Source organism: Oryctolagus cuniculus, chromosome 13 (assembly GCF_051225735.1).
Source record: "Oryctolagus cuniculus isolate XC-2025 breed Fujian yellow rabbit chromosome 13, ASM5122573v1, whole genome shotgun sequence".
NCBI lineage: Eukaryota > Metazoa > Chordata > Mammalia > Lagomorpha > Leporidae > Oryctolagus > Oryctolagus cuniculus.
In genome coordinates this window covers 63,866,912-63,882,591 of record NC_142879.1, presented here as the reverse complement: position 1 = coordinate 63,882,591, position 15,680 = coordinate 63,866,912, and the positions used below count along the sequence as shown (strand labels likewise).

Genomic DNA, 15,680 nt, shown 5'->3' with positions numbered 1-15,680 from the left:
AAGTAGTTTGAGGTTATTTAAAAATCATTTGACGTATTTAGTAATTCCAAAGATTGAGAAACACCAGCTTCCAAGTATGCTGAATGGCTCAACGCAGTCCATACTGTAGACGAGTAAAGCAACAACAACAAAACACCAAAAAAACAAACTGTAGATTGTATATATCTATCCTATAAGCAACGAAGCAAAATACATTCTCTTACTTCCTAATGATTTAGCTTTGCATTAGACTGGAGTGGCTCTGTTTGTAGAACTATTTAGACATTAAACTTTGCGTCTTGAAATATGGGTGCATACAAGGGTCACTGGCCTTCTATAAAAGCTGTTAGGCTGTGGTAATTGTTTTCCTTTCCCATTCTCCATTATAATCAGATCCACTCGGGCTTTAGGGCCCAATCCCAAGAAAGTTGTGCACAGATGGTCAGTACTAACTTAGCATTCTACAAGTCTGTGTGTATTTTCTCCCTCCAAAACTTTTTTTTTTTCTGATAAAACTGTCAGATTTTGAAAATTCTGCTTTGGATCTATTAGGGAAGACGCTTTGTATTAGAAGAGAGGCTTGTGCTCTTTATCTCTTTAGAAGATTGTATTGTTGGCCTTTTTGTGAAACCTACAAGTGGCAGGCAAGCAGCCTTAACTATAACCTAAGTGCAGTGTAGTATTTCTTAAAGTGTGATGTTTGAGATTATTTTAGGTAGTACATAGGGGAAATTTGCCTATTATTTATTTTCAGATATTAGAAGAATATGACTGGCTGTTAAACCTGGCCTTTCATGGTATGCAGATCAACAGAGGTATCTACATGAGGACACAGACTGTGTATTCAGAGCCTTCAGAGCAAGAGACTCAGCCACCCAGCATCCCTTCTCTTTGGTCGAGACTCAAAGGGAGGCAAAAAAACTTTATAAGTGGGAAAAATGGAAGACTTCAGGAGTGCTGTGATCAGAGGCTGCTGGCCTGGGCACACTGCAGCCTGGGCATCTTATTGGACTGGTTTGAGGAGAACCTTTAGCTTTCTGTGGTTAAACTTGGGAAAGCTGGCAGTCCTTGCCCAAGTCCTGATGGTTCTAGTCTTCTTGCTGCAGAGCTTATGGTTTGGCTACCTCGCAGAGCCTCTGGGTCAGAGTTCTGTTGTCCAATATGGTCTGACTGTTGTCTGTTACTATATTTAACCTGCCAGTTCGTCCTCTTGCTAAGATGAGGCTAGATTGATTGAGGAAAATATGTAAATCTATATAAAGAAGAATATTAAGTGAATAATCCAATGACATGACTATGACAAAAATTGTGAAGGTGGTAAGTAAAAGAAATTTAGGGAAGTAAACTAAAAAACTGTTAAATTTTATGTATCAGGATTTTCATTAAGTGTTTTCTAAGTCTATTTTATTTCGTCTTTTAAATTTTTTAAAAGACTTGTTTATTTGAAAGTGAGAATTACAGAGAGAGGGAAAGACAGAAATCTTCTGTACACTGGTTCACTCCCCAAATGACTGCAATGGCCAGGGCTGAGCCAACCTGAAACCAGGAGTCAGGAGCTTCATTTAGGTTGTCCCTGTAGGTATCAAGAGCCCAAGGACTTGGGGCTCTCTTCTGCTGCTTTCCCAGGCACATTAGCAGGGAACTGGATCAGAAGTGCAGCTGCCAGGGCTTAAACCTGTGCTCATACTGGATGCTGGCCTTGCATGTGGCAGCTTAACCCACTGTGCCACAACGCCAGCCCCTATTTCATTCTCTTAACAGCCCTACAAAGAGAATACTAGAATCCCAAAATTCATTCTAAGGGTTACAAGGGTTAGGGAAATACTTGGTTTGTGGAGATTGGGCTAAGCCAGAGCTTTCTGACTCAGAAGACGTTAGTCTGAGGCATGAACCTTTAGACTGCAAAGGTGTTAACTCCACAAATTGAGGCATTTGACTGTAAAAAAATAATCTTTGAGCTTTCTCTCTCTTTTTTTGGATAAAGGAAGCTTAAACGGTAATCTCTCCATTAATTTTTAAAAACTGAGAAGGCTGTGTATTTCCTTGTGTGAAGCTGACCTTTCTATCTGCATAGAGAAGACTTTAGCTCACCCTTACTACTATTGCTCTATTGACTTCTTCTGAAAAGAGGGACTCAGGGTCTGGCCTCTTACCACTTGTTTCCCTCTCAGTTCCTTTTGCTGTTACATCAGATCAGGTGTTCTCTAAATTTTTGCTGGTTCTGTGTTCTCTGTTACCTTATTATTGGTGATAATACCTTAATGCCATTCAAATTAGAGATGTGAGTGGTAGAAAGCCTGACTGAACTGCTGCAACTTAGTGTCTGTGTCCTGGAGAGCAATGCGTTCCTTTGTTGTAATTTTGGCTTGTGGTGCATGACTTTTGATGTCCCAGATATTTACATATAAATTTTTATGCTATAAACAATGCAAAAATGTTTCTGAAATATAAAAATACTTGATACTCTTAGGAAGGGATCAGTAAAAGGGAGACATTGAAAATATAGGTCATATGAAAATGAGTTATTTTATTCTTTCATTAAAAATGATTCATTCTCATTGGTGAAGATTAAAAATATAAGAAAATTATTTTTTAAATTTTATTTATTTGAAAGAATTACAAAGAGAGGTGAGACAGAAAGAGAGAGACAGAGAAAGAGAGAATCTTCTTGTTTGCTGCTTTACCCCCCAGGTGGCTACTACAGCTGGAGCTGAGCCCATCTGAAGCCAGGAGCCAGAAGCTTCTTCTGAGTCTCCCATGTGGGTGCAGGGGCCCAAGGACTTGGGCCATCTTCTACTGCTTTCTCAGGCACATTAGCCGGAGCTGGATAAGAAGTGGAACAGCTGGGACTCAAACCAGAGCCCATATAGGATGCTGGTGCTTCAGGCCAGGGCTTTAACCTGCTGTACCACAGTGCTGGCTCAAAAATTATAATTTTGTAAAACATGTTATTTCACATTTTGTTCATCTTTTGTCTGTCTACATACTTTCATAAATTTGAAACCCAACATTTGAAATTTTGTATTTTTTCTCAATACTGTAAACATTTTCTTTTATCATTAAGGACTTTTCATAAGCATTTTAATAAAAATTTATTTAGCAATTCTCCTTAAGTACTGGGTAGTTAAAATGGATTTTAGAGTTTTAAAATTAATTTGAGAGGCAGAATGACACAGAGAGTGAGCGAGCAGTCCCATCCTTCGGTTCATTCCTCAGAATGCTTCTAACTGCCAGGGCTGGGCTGAGTCCAGAGCCAGGAACATGTCCAGGCTTCCTACATGAGTAGCAGCAACCCAGTTACTGCTGTGTCCCACCTGGGCACTCCAAATGAGACATGGGCCTCTTAAACCACCCCCCCCCCTTTTTTAAAAGATTTATTTATTTATTTGAAAGCCAGAGGTACACAGAGGAGAGACAGAGAGAGAGAGGTCTTCCATCCAGTGGTTCACTCCCCAGATGGCTGCAACAGCTGGAGCTGAGCCCATCCGAAGCCAGGAGCCAGGAGCTTCCTCCGGGTCTCTCACTTGGGTGCAGGCGCCCAAGGACTTGGGCCATCTTTCACTGTTTTGCTAGGCCATAGCAGAGAGCTGGATTGGAAATAGAGCAGCTGGGTTTCAAACTGGCGTCCATATGGGATGCAGGCACTTCAGGTCGGGGTATTAACCTGTTACACCACAGCGCCGGCCCCCAAGGGCCTCTTAATCCTTAAGCTAAATCTTCGCCCTTGAATTTTTTGCTTTTTGGTGGATTTTTAATGGTCTTTTAAAGAAAGATTTATTTTATTTATTTGAAAAAAAGAGAGAGAGAGGTCTTCTATCTGCCGATTCACTCTCCAAATGGCCACAAAGGCCAGGTGGAGGCCCGGCTGAAGCCTTGAGTTGAAAGCCTCACTCTGGTCGTCTCCCACATGGGTGCAGGGGACCTGGGCCATCTTTGCTTCTTCCTAGGTGCAGTTAGCCGGGAGCTGGATCAGGAGTGGAGCAGCCGGGTCTCAAACTGGTGCCCTTGTGGTATGCCGAAGTTGCAGGTGGTGGCTTAACCAACACTGTACCACAGTGCTAGCCCCTTTTGGTGGATTTTAAAAGTGGCTGAAAGGATATAGTTGTTTTCATGGCTCTTTTAAATCTATAAGGAACTTGGTATTTTTTTTTTTTCAAAAAAGATTGTACCAATTTAAGTTCCCACCATATTCTGATGCTTTAAACTCAGTTTACATGCTCTTCCTTTCACATGCCTTTGGATTCCTTCCTTTTTCAGAGACTTCTCAGTTTTAGTCATCCCATCTCTTGCATCACCAGCCTCTGTCTCACTTTATCGTGCATGTTGGTGTCTAAACCTGATGTGGTATTTTCCATCCTAAAAGGAGAGGCCCTTCCCTGACTCTCTTTCCAGTGTGTTTTAGCATGTAGCATTAACATATACTAAAAAATTCAGTAGTGTTAAAGGGGTAGAACCATCAGCATTCAAGCAGTCTTGTCAACTAGGCAATAGATATTTCACTGAATTTTTGTCTAATTATTACACACACTAGCAGTTTAGAAATGAGAAAAGGAGTGTTCACTCCTTTTATTTTCTGTTTAATACAGAACAGAAAACAAACTTCATCACCAGCTTTTTATACATTTACAATTTTAAAGAACATCAATTACGCAAGAAAAGGGTTTAAGAATGAAAAGTGTTTTACAGACACCAGCCTTAATGGTGAGTGGCCAGTAGCAGCAGAAGCCACTTTGTAATTACTAGCGGTAAGCAGAGGTGCAGAATTCTTTGCCAGATGTTTTAGGAAGTCATGCAGATAGCCCAACAGTAATGCAAGGCTCTTCTCATCAAAGGATGTGTAGGCCAACATGGCTCCAGCTCTTACAAATAATCCCAGGAAGTGTGGTGCTCCATAAACTGGGGACAGTGGCACATCAGGATGAGCCAAGAGGATTTTGGCTTTCCGGGGCCTTTCAGACTTGTGGAGGCGCTGAGTGCCTAGCGTTGCAGTACTCAGTCTTACCACAACCTTATTGGCTGCGTGTTCCTTATTACCTACATTCCCTGCGCTGTCTTGGAATGTGCCTCTTCCAGAATAGCATGTGCATCCTCTTAGCAGGAAGTTGAAACAGCTGCTTCTGCCTGGTTACCAATTCCCAGCATTCAGTGAATGAAAGCCACGGCTTTAATTCTTCAGGAATCTTCCCCTCAACTTCCATTCTACTCTTAAATGCCTCCTCGCTTTGCACAGTGGATTCATGGCTTTCAAGGGGCTAGGGGTGCTTCTCTGGTACTGCCGCCATCTGTTTCCAGGAGGCGTCTGCTTGTTCTTTCTTGTCTTCCTCACTGATCCTGAAGGGGGGGCCACTCAGCACCGCGACGCCCTCCATCTCCCTGGGCCAGCTGGTTTAAGATGCTTCTTCCTGAGGAGGCTCCTCTCACTTCTCACTTTTCATCTGTTGCTCTGGTTGTTTTGAAGTCATCTGAAAGAACTGACATCATCTGATCCAGAACAGTTTTTGTGCAACAGCATTGTGACTGACTGTCTAGTCCTAACTCTTCTAAGGTTTCTGGTAAGGGAAGAGGTTGATGATGTAAATTCAGTTTCTAGTTTGATGGGATTCCAAGCTGCAAGCACACAAGAGCCTCTTGCATAATTTTGTGAATGATGAAAACTTAGAATTGGCATTTAGCTGCAGATGCGGGCTGTCCACATTGTCTTAAGCTGTAGATAAGAGAAAGTGGAGTTTATTGAGGCTCAGACAGAAGGAGAAGACCACGTGATCAGAGTTTTGACTGGGTGTGTGTGTGGGGGGAGGAGAAGGCAAGGTCAGTATGGACAGAGAACCAAAGTGTGGTTAAGGTGGGTCTGGTCTGATTCCTGTGTGTGTGTGTGTGTGTGCGCACCTGCATGTCTGGATAGGGTTGGGTAAGGAGCTTGACATGACAGCAAGGGTAAAGACTCTTAGGAAGGATTGCTAGTTTCCACTGAATAGTTGAGTCTTTAAGGAGGCAACCGGAGCACAGTCAAATCATATGCCAGGGCAGGGAGTTTCCTGGAATAGTGAAGCCATGTTAAGGTAGACGGGAGTTGGTTGGGGAGCTGGTAGTTTCAGTCTTTAGTGTTCAAGTTTTGTATGGTTTGTATTAAACTATTGACGTCATAGTTACAGTATTTTACTTCAACTGTTGGAGTGGTTATTTTTCATTTCGTTTAGAAAGAGGAAACCAAGTACTATGTAGTTAGGTCAGTTTTTACAAGAGGTTTACGTCTCCCTCTGGCTAACTATCAAATCAGTATTATGATTATTTTTTTAAACTCATGTCAGATCCATTAAACTTTTTTGACTGATGCTTATAAAATAGTTATCATGCTTTATTTTCTCGGTTCTCTTATCTGCTAAAAGAACTTTGCAACATAAGCGTGGAGGGTCCTCTGGTGTAGACTGAAAGGAGGTGAAGCTTCACTCCATGACTTCCAAAGACATCCATGTTAACTGTTTGAAGAAGAACAGGGTTTTCGGCTTTGCATGTTTCAACCTACGAATTACAATTAAGGGCAAGAAGTCTTAGCAAACTTTTCGTACTCTAGGCTGATTTATGAAGACTGAAAATAGAATTAATTACATGTTGACTGTTGTCTGTCCTTTAGTTTGCCTTCCTTAACAGATGCCATGTCCAGCATGGTTTCTGACCAGTGACGTGCACTGAGCCTCACTGTGTGCTCTGTATGATGTGCTCCTTCAAAGTGGTGATGTGTTCACATTCATACTTGCATGAATTGCTCGTTGTTTGTTTGTTTTAAATTTTGTGATGACCTGGGGCATGGAAGGAATCTGTTGCAGAAGGAAGAGGCAGGTTTTATGGCAAAGCTGACATATTCCTCTCAGTTTAGACAGGGAGCCTGACTGCACCGCCAGTGCACTTGCATAATCTTACCAGCTTTTTTGACTCCACAGTGCTCACTTGGTTGAAGGATCCTGAGTGTTTGGATAAAACAAGCTCCTTTTTGCTTTCTGTCTGTGTCCTACAAAGTCCTTATCTGCTATTTATTTATTTTTGGGGATGCTCTGGCTCTTAAGGGCTGTGAGAATGTTAACAGAGGACAACTTTGACTGTTTGTTTTAAAGATCCATTTATTTTATTCAAAAGAGTTACAGAGAGAGGGAGAGACAGAGACTGAGAAGTCAGGAGCCTCTTCTGGGTCTCCAACATGGGAGCAGCGGCCCAAGCACTTGGGCCATCGTCTGCTGCTTTCTCAGGCCACCAGCAGGGAACTGTAAGTAGAAGTGGAATAGGCAGGACTCGAACCATTGCCCATATGCGATGCCGGTGCCACAGGTGGAGGCCTAACCTACTACTCCACAGCAGTGGCCCCAAATTTGACTCTTAGCGCATTCTGGCCCATTTTCAGCATTAAACCCCTGATGGGTTTTTCTTTTGACAACTTTTGTGGGTGTGGGACTGAGTGCTGCTAGCTTACAGATAATGAACTTTCTCTTGGGTTGAGAAAGACAGTGTTGATTGATAAACTTAATGACTGCAGACTGTTTTTTCAGGAAGTTAGTATTTTGTTATTTTGAGAACAAAATACTTAAAAAACCATGTTAAACATTTGCTATGTTTGGTTTGTTACCTGCACTAATTGATTTGCTTTATGTGTGTAAAAATATTTTTTACATTTTTAAGTTAGGTTTAATGATATTAACTCTTTGTTTCATAGATAACCATATGATTTTACCAGTGGTGTTTCCTTAAATGTCCTTTAACACATGTGTAATGAATCTTGTTTTGCTTACCTGTTTTTCATAAATAATTGAAGTGGATTTGGCCAACATGCTGGGGAGTGAGTTATCCTCAAGATGAAGCTCCAAATGCCTCATTGTATTATTTATTTTGCTCAGGAACAGAGTAATCAAAAGGCCATCAGCACCCACCGGGATCATGCACATGTTAGCTTTTGAGGTGTTAAGCTCCAGACTCCCTTCAGATATTTTATAAATACTAACCTTTTAAAGAGGCCAATAGCTTTCCTAGTCTCTTACTAAATAATTACCTGAGGAGTGAGTGCACACAGCCAGCTTACTGTGTATACTTTGTCACTGTAAAAATTCCAATAGAATACTTGTAAATACTTAGTATTTGTAGAGTATTTCAGTAAAATGAATGCTTATATGTAAGTAAATGTATTGCTTATTCACTTTGAATCAGTGGTGACATCTTTTAGTCAAATATACATGGCATGTACGAGTATATCCTTTTTATTAATGTAGCCAAATTATGTACGCCAATTATCATTTTCATTGTTTTTTCTTGGTGATACTTTAGAAGAATTAAATGTATCTGAACTGTATATTGAAGAAGCCAAAGTGGCATTCAAAAGGAATGTAAAGATAATCTCTTAAACATACTGTTTTATTTCCTTTAGTTGCTGTTGAAGACTTGATTTTGGTAGTCGTGCTCTCACCAGCAGCCCTTGCAAATTGCTGAGAGTTGTGAGCAGTGTCATTGCTGGAGCATATTATTCTTGTCTCTGAAGCAGAGACACAAAAAGTGGCTCAGTCTGCTGTTACCTAGGCACACTGATCACCTTTTCCTGGAGAGTGGCAAATTCTTTTTGCCTGTCACCTTTGCAAATAGCCCTGCACCCACATGGAGGCCTTCTTTCACTCACATCAGCTGGTGAAATTGTATCCATTTATCCTTTAAGGTGGAGCTTAAGTTTCACCTGTTTTATCACCTGTTTCATCAGTTGTCCCCCTGCCCCTATATGAATACAATTTCAGGCTTCTGGAAATCTGCCAGAACTCACCTGGTTGCACTTAGCATAATTTTGTTACTTGTGATTGTTCTTTTTCCTGCTGTATTTTAAGATATTTTGTATCAGTAGTTTCCTTGTATTCATCCTTTTCTCCCCTACCGCGTTACATTGTTGACCAGAGATTTGCTGAGTGAATTAGTGTGGATTGTAATTTAACATTCAAGTTTCTTCTTCCAGGAGAAATTTACCTCCTAAGTTAGTATTTTTTAAAGGATGGGTTGTAGTCAACCTGTTTAAGAATCTTCTAGAATGCTTCTTATAAGTACAGTTTTCCGGAAACTAGAATTAAAAAGTCTAGATATGGGATCCTGGGAAAGGCTGTCTGTGGTAAGTTGTATTTACACTAAAATTCTCTTCAATTATGATGGGAACTAAAAAGAAAATGTAGTTCAGCTTGGAAGTATGTATTTTACACACAGTTTTGTCAAATATAAGTAACAATAAGGTACCATAAATTTTATAATGTAGAAAAATTTCCCTCATTTTTGTACTTAGAAAAATGTCTTTGGAAAATGAACTTTATTGAGTCTCAGTTTTTGGTCTTTTTTTTTTTTTTTTTTTTTGACAGGCAGAGTGGACAGTGAGAGAGAGAGACAGAGAGAAAGGTCTTCCTTTGCCGTTGGTTCACCCTCCAATGGCCGCTGCAGCCGGCGCATTGCGCTGATCCGAAGCCAGGAGCCAGGTGCTTCTCCTGGTCTCCCATGAGGGTGCAGGGGCCATCCTCCACTGCACTCCCTGGCCACAGCAGAGAGCTGGCCTGGAAGAGGGGCAACTGACACAGAATCTGGCGCCCCGACCGGGACTAGAACCCGGTGTGCTGGCGCCGCAGGTGGGGGATTACGCGTTGAGCCACGGCGCCGGCCAGTTTTTGGTCTTGTTTACTGATTGCTCATCTAATGTTTTTCTGGGGTTTGTAAAACTACAAACAGGTGGAACCAACTGAACTTGTTGCTATGTAAAGTAGAAGTAGTAGGGACTACATACCCAATGGAGAGTAGGCTTATCATCTCTCCGGGAATTACTCTTGTTTTTTTTTTTTTTTCCTCTCAGTTTTTTATTTTATCCTGTTTTGTATCATCTCATTTGTTTAGTGGCTATAGATATTTCCATTTGAGGACCTCAGGGACAAGAGCCCTGTTAACCTCTCCTGTCTAAAGCAGCTATGTTACAGTGGCTCTAAAAAGCATCTCTGAGTGCAGTAATTTAAGGATCATTTATACATTATGGAATGGAATTTTATAGCATCTGACTTAGAAAATCAGAATGCACATTTTGTAGAAACCAATTTTTAAATGAAGTCACTTGAGAGACAATGTTATTTAACTTGAATTTTGCAGTGTTACCTAAAAAGAAGCCAGGGAAAACATTTTATTCTTTGTTGTGTGATTTTTCCATGGGAGGATTGTACTTTGAGTATATGGATCAGATCCTTGAATCAGTAACAGTATAAGATGAGAAGTATTAATGTGACATAGTGAGTTTATCTTATAATTTCTAGAATAAATTTAACTTGCATTCTGAGATCTGGAGATGGAAGAGACAATTGATTCATAGTAGACTTCTGCAAAGCAGTAAATTTTATGTTCACCTCTAGCAGGGCTATAGATGAAGAAAACAGCTTTCAAAGTATGGCTTTCTTTCTTTTTCTCTTTCCTGAATAGTGACAGGCATCTATGAATAGTGATGAATTCAGGAGACTCCTAGGCTAGACATTATCTTGACAGTTGGTGGACAGATGCTCCTAACTGAGTGTGAGACTGAGGTATTCAGAAAAGCACTTCAAAACATGCTCCTATGCCAGCCAACATTATTTTTGATAAATTGGGATTCACTTTTTAACTGCTTTGTAACAATGTTTCTTGATATAGGACCTGGTAAGAACTGGGTAAAATATTTATGGTTTATTGTGAGCATAATAACATCTAGTCATTTTACAAATTGTTTTAAAAGTTACTGTGGCTTATAAACATGTATCAAAAAAGAGAGAACACATAGATATCCACAATTGTACCATGCACATTTTGAGAGAAAATAAATGTGAAAAATGTCTTTGATAATTTTGGAAATGTGTACTCAGACTTTTTTTCTTGTGTTACTTGAGAAAGAATAATTCCTTCTTAGATATCTGTAGTGATGTTTGTTTTTATGCTGTTAATGTATAATGAAATACATTATTTCAGGTATAATTTGTCATTTTTTTTTCTGAGTTAGTTGATGTTTTATTGAAGAAATGGATCTTTATGTCATTTCTTTGGGTTTAGAAAGAAGTCTTCCACCTTTTCCAGTGGGAGTTGGGAAGGTCATTCTCAACAGAGGTTCTCCATTTTGGAATTTGTTCTTCTTATGAGCTGGGGAGAATATTCTGACTTTCTGTGTTCACCTTTAAAGGCCTTCTCTGATTTTAGTCAGGCTTTGGTCTTGAGGTATGATGGTCACCGGAACGATGATGATATATGATGGTGGAAATTTCTTCTATAAAACAGATTTTAGCAATGATGTTTTGTCCTTGGCATTTCATTCATGTGTGTGCACTCAGAAACATGCAAGGAATGTTTTAAAATTTAGATGGAACTACTTTAATGGAATTGTGACTTTATATTATAAAGTAAGTTGTTCTTAATACATTATCCCTCATAGTATTTTTTTTTGTCTGTTCTACTTAATATGACTGGTTTAATTCTGTAATTATCACACAGTTATTCTTAAGTGTTGAAAATTAACTGAAATGTGATCCCTGTTAAACATAAGAGTGGGAATAAGAGAGGGAAGAGATGTATAATTTGGGGCATGCTCGGGCTGACTTGCCCCAATTGGTAGAGTTGGAAACATACCAGGGGATTCCAATTCAATCCCATCAAGGTGGCATGTGCCAATGCCATCTCACTACTCCAAGTGATCAATTTCAGTTCACAATTGATCATAATGAAAGGACTAAGAGTCAAAGGGAGCACATAAACAAGTCTAGTATCTGCTAACACCAACCGATAGAATAAATAAAGGGGAGAGTGATCCAACATGGGAAGTGAGATACTCAGCAGACTCATAGAATGGCGGATGTCCTAAATAGCACTCTGGCCTCAGAATCAGCCCTAAAGGCACTCGGATCTGGCTGAAAAGCCCATGAGAGTATTTCAGGCATGGAAAGCCAAGACACTCTGGCAAAAAGATCTCTGTGAGTGAGATCCCAGTGGAAAGAACAGGTCTTCAAAGAGGGAGGTGCCTTTCTCTGAAGGGAGGAGAGAACCTCCACTTTGACTATGACCTTGTCTAAACAAGATAAGAGTCGGAGAACTCAAGGGGCTTCCATAGCCTTGGAAACTCATAACTGGTGCATAGGGAGATTACTGATGCCATAAACAGGAGTGTCAATTGGTAAAGTCAACAACAGGAGTCACTGTGCACTTACTCCTCATGTAGGATCTCTGTCCTTAACGTGCTGTACACTGAGGCTTAATGCTATAACGAGTACTCAAACAGTATATTTCACTTTGTGTTTCTATGGGGGTGCAAACGACTGAAATCTTTACTTAATGTACACTAAACTGATCTTCTGTAAAAAAAAAAAAAAAAAAAAGAAAGAAATTATCAATTCCCAACTTGACTCTCACTGGGATTAAACATGACAATAGGTCTGATCTGATTTCATCATCATTTAAAAAAAATCATCTATTATTTTTCACTTTATGTTTCTGTGTGGGAGCAAACTGTTGAAATACTTACTTAAGGTATACTAAGCTGATCTTCTGTATATTAAGATAATCGAAAATGAATCTTGATGTGAATGGAAGGGGAGAGGGAGTGGGAAAGGGGAGGGTTGTGGGTGGGAGGGACGGTATGGGGGGGGAAGCCATTGTAACACATGAGTCGTACTTTGGAAATTTATATTCATTAAATAAAAGAAAAAAAAATTATAAAGTAAGTTGTTGCTATTTTCAGTGTATGTGTGTGTGTGTGTGTGTGTGTGTTTATAGTGTTTTTCTTTTATGGAAACCTGTTCAAATATAAGAAATTAATCCAGCAGTCTAGTACTTTTAACATGAATATAGCAGATGTGTCAAAATATATGAATTGTGGCCGGCGCCGCGGCTCACTAGGCTAATCCTCTGCCTGCGGCACCAGCACCCCGGGTTCTAGTTCCGGGCGGGGCGCCGGATTCTGTCCCGGTTGCTCCTCTTCCAGTCCAGCTCTCTGCTGTGGCCTGGGAAGGCAGAGGAGGATGGCCCAAGTGCTTGGGCCCTGCACCTGCATGGGAGACCAGGAGGAAGTACCTGGCTCCTGGCTTTGGATTGGCGCAGCGCGCCGGCCATAGCGGCCATTTGGGGGGTGAACCAATGGAAAGGAAGACCTTTCTTTCTGTCTCTCTCGCTCACTGTCTAACTCTGCCTGTCAAAAAAAAAAAATATGAAATGTTCTTAATGTTAAGCATTTTGTTGATGAGAATAACAATGCCTGCTATGATATTTTAAGCTGTATAAATTCTGGAGGCTGTAAAGTTATAATGTATTCATTTCTGAAATGTTTTTGGAAATTATTTATGATGTTTTTTATGCTTGGCTGTTTTAGAAATTTTTATTATATAATATATAGAGATTTAAATTTGATATAAAATTATAATGCCTAGGTTACTTTTTATCTTTTTTCAAAAGTTATCTGTAGGGTAATTTCACCTCTGATGGACCTGATCCAGGCGCTGCAAAGCTACAGTAGTAGTAATATCTGTTTTATTTTAGCATTGACATTCTTTGATTCTGTGGATTATTAGATAGAATTCCATTGTGATACTAAATTTCTCAGGGTTATTAATTCCCTGTTCTTTGCAAAATGTAAATAATAAGAACTATAAGGGTACTACATATTTATATTTGGTAGTCATGTTTTCCAGTGTAACATATTGTGGCATATACTTTAGAAGAATGGTTTACCTGCCTATTTTTCTGAGAGATACACTGTTAGCTTTTGAGAATAGTTGGAACAAGAGGGAAGATACAAAAATTGGACAAGATGTGCTAGCATTTTGATCCCAATTTGCATTTACTCTTTATGTTTATCTACTTTATGATTTTAAAAAGACATTCATACTTGAGTATTTTCTTAGCTGATTTAATTCTTGAATTAAGGTGATATTGTTGTCTTACCAAGTTTTTGTTTTCTGTTTACATCTTTTAGACCAGATCAATTAAGCTAAGTCAGATTGAGGGAAGAAACTATTTAGGAACAAAATCATGGAATGCTATGTAGTATGGTAAAACACATGAATATTACTCTTTTACATGTTTTGACACTTGCTTATATATTAACCTATATTTTACAAATATATGTATGTATAGTCTCACCAAAAGGACTGTAAGCTCAGTAGCAGAAACTGCTTTTTTCTTTTGGTAAAATATATATAACATAAAGTTTACCATTTTAATCATTTTTAGATATATGGTTGCTTTCATTTCTTATGTGTCTCTCATGGCATCATGGTAGTTAAGTGAGAATTTATTTGAGAACATGCTGTTGATTTTCAGTGCAGCACAGACTGGCTCGTTGTTTTCTAAATCTCTTTTCACCTTTTTGTCCCTACTGCCATCCATGCGCCAGCACAGATCTAGACTGTTATTTCTCAGCTGCCTTGAAGTTGGGTAAGATTGAGTTGTGGCCATTGAAATATGAGAATTCATGCCATTTCCACGGTTGGCTCATAAACATCTCTTGTGTTCCGCCTCCTTTTTCTTATTCCCTTCTGATGGCATTCAAGAAACCAAGGAGATGGAAAAAGCCAGGGTGACTGAACTACCTCTGGGAGAGAACCACCCACTGAAAAGGAGCACTTGTTTTCATTTTACATGAACCAAAATTAAAACTATTTGAAAGGCACAGAGACAGGAAGAGACAGAGAGAGATCTTCCATCTGCTGATTTACTCCCCAAATGACTGCAGTGATTGGAGCTGAGCCAGGCCAAAGCCAGGAGCCTGAACTCCATTTGGGTCTCCCACATAGGTAGCAGGATACCCAGTATGTGAGCATTCCTTTGCTGCCTCCTCAGGTACATTAATGTGTAGTTGCATCAGAAGTGGAGCAGCCAGGCCTTTTACCAGTACTCAGATATGGGACGCCAGCAGTGTAGGTAGTGACTTAGTCTGCTAAGCCACAGTGTTGGCACCCAAAATTAAAACTTTTAAGCCCCTCAGATCTCATGATTTGAACTTTCAGCAGCCAGTATTCCCTTCAGTCATACTCAACAGTGGTTAAAATGAATGGTTTCCCCAAAATTTAGTTCCCATTTGTTAGAAATTTGAAATGAAAGTCAAGAGATCATATTAAATTGTGGAATGAGAAATTGGGTGTGACTCCAGTTGGAGGAGGAGTCTGTGTGAAACACAGTGAGGGGAGATGAATAAAGGATGGTGAGAGAAATTCAGAATTTGTGGAAGACAAGAAGGAGGGGGTTACCATCTAAACATTCAGAGAGCCGTCCCTGGGAATTGGTGGAGTAGTGGCCATTTAGAAATAAGAAAATTGAGTGTCTGAAGTTGGACAGGATTTTAAAAACTTTTTAAAGATTTTTGGAAGTTTATGTGAAAGGCGGAGATATGGAGAGAGGGATATATATGTATATGAATGGGGGAGGGGGAGAGATCATCCATATGCTGGTTCATTCCCAGATGGTCTTAGTAACGAGGGCTGAGCTAGAAACTCCATCCCAGTTTCCTGTGTTGATGGCAGGACCCCATGCACTTGGGGCCATCTTCCACTGCTTTCCCAGGCCATTAGCAGGGAGCTGGATTGGGAGTGGAGCAGCTGGGACTGGAACTGGCATCTATGCTGGCACTGCATGTGGTGGCTTAACGCTGACCACTAAAACTACTGCTTTTTTTTTTTTTTTTAAGATATTTTTTTTTTTAATGTATTGAC

General features: G+C 39.9%; 1 protein-coding gene and 1 pseudogene across 5 annotated transcripts in view; one reads left to right on the top strand and one right to left on the bottom strand.

The window, feature by feature from the left end:
• Nucleotides 1-15,680, top strand: part of AKT3 (AKT serine/threonine kinase 3) — a 308,783-nt gene that overhangs the window by 104,192 nt on the left and 188,911 nt on the right. The window lies entirely within an intron of this gene.
• The window catches only part of LOC103351013 (mortality factor 4-like protein 2), a 37,975-nt pseudogene continuing 26,843 nt past the window's right edge, over nt 4,549-15,680 (bottom strand).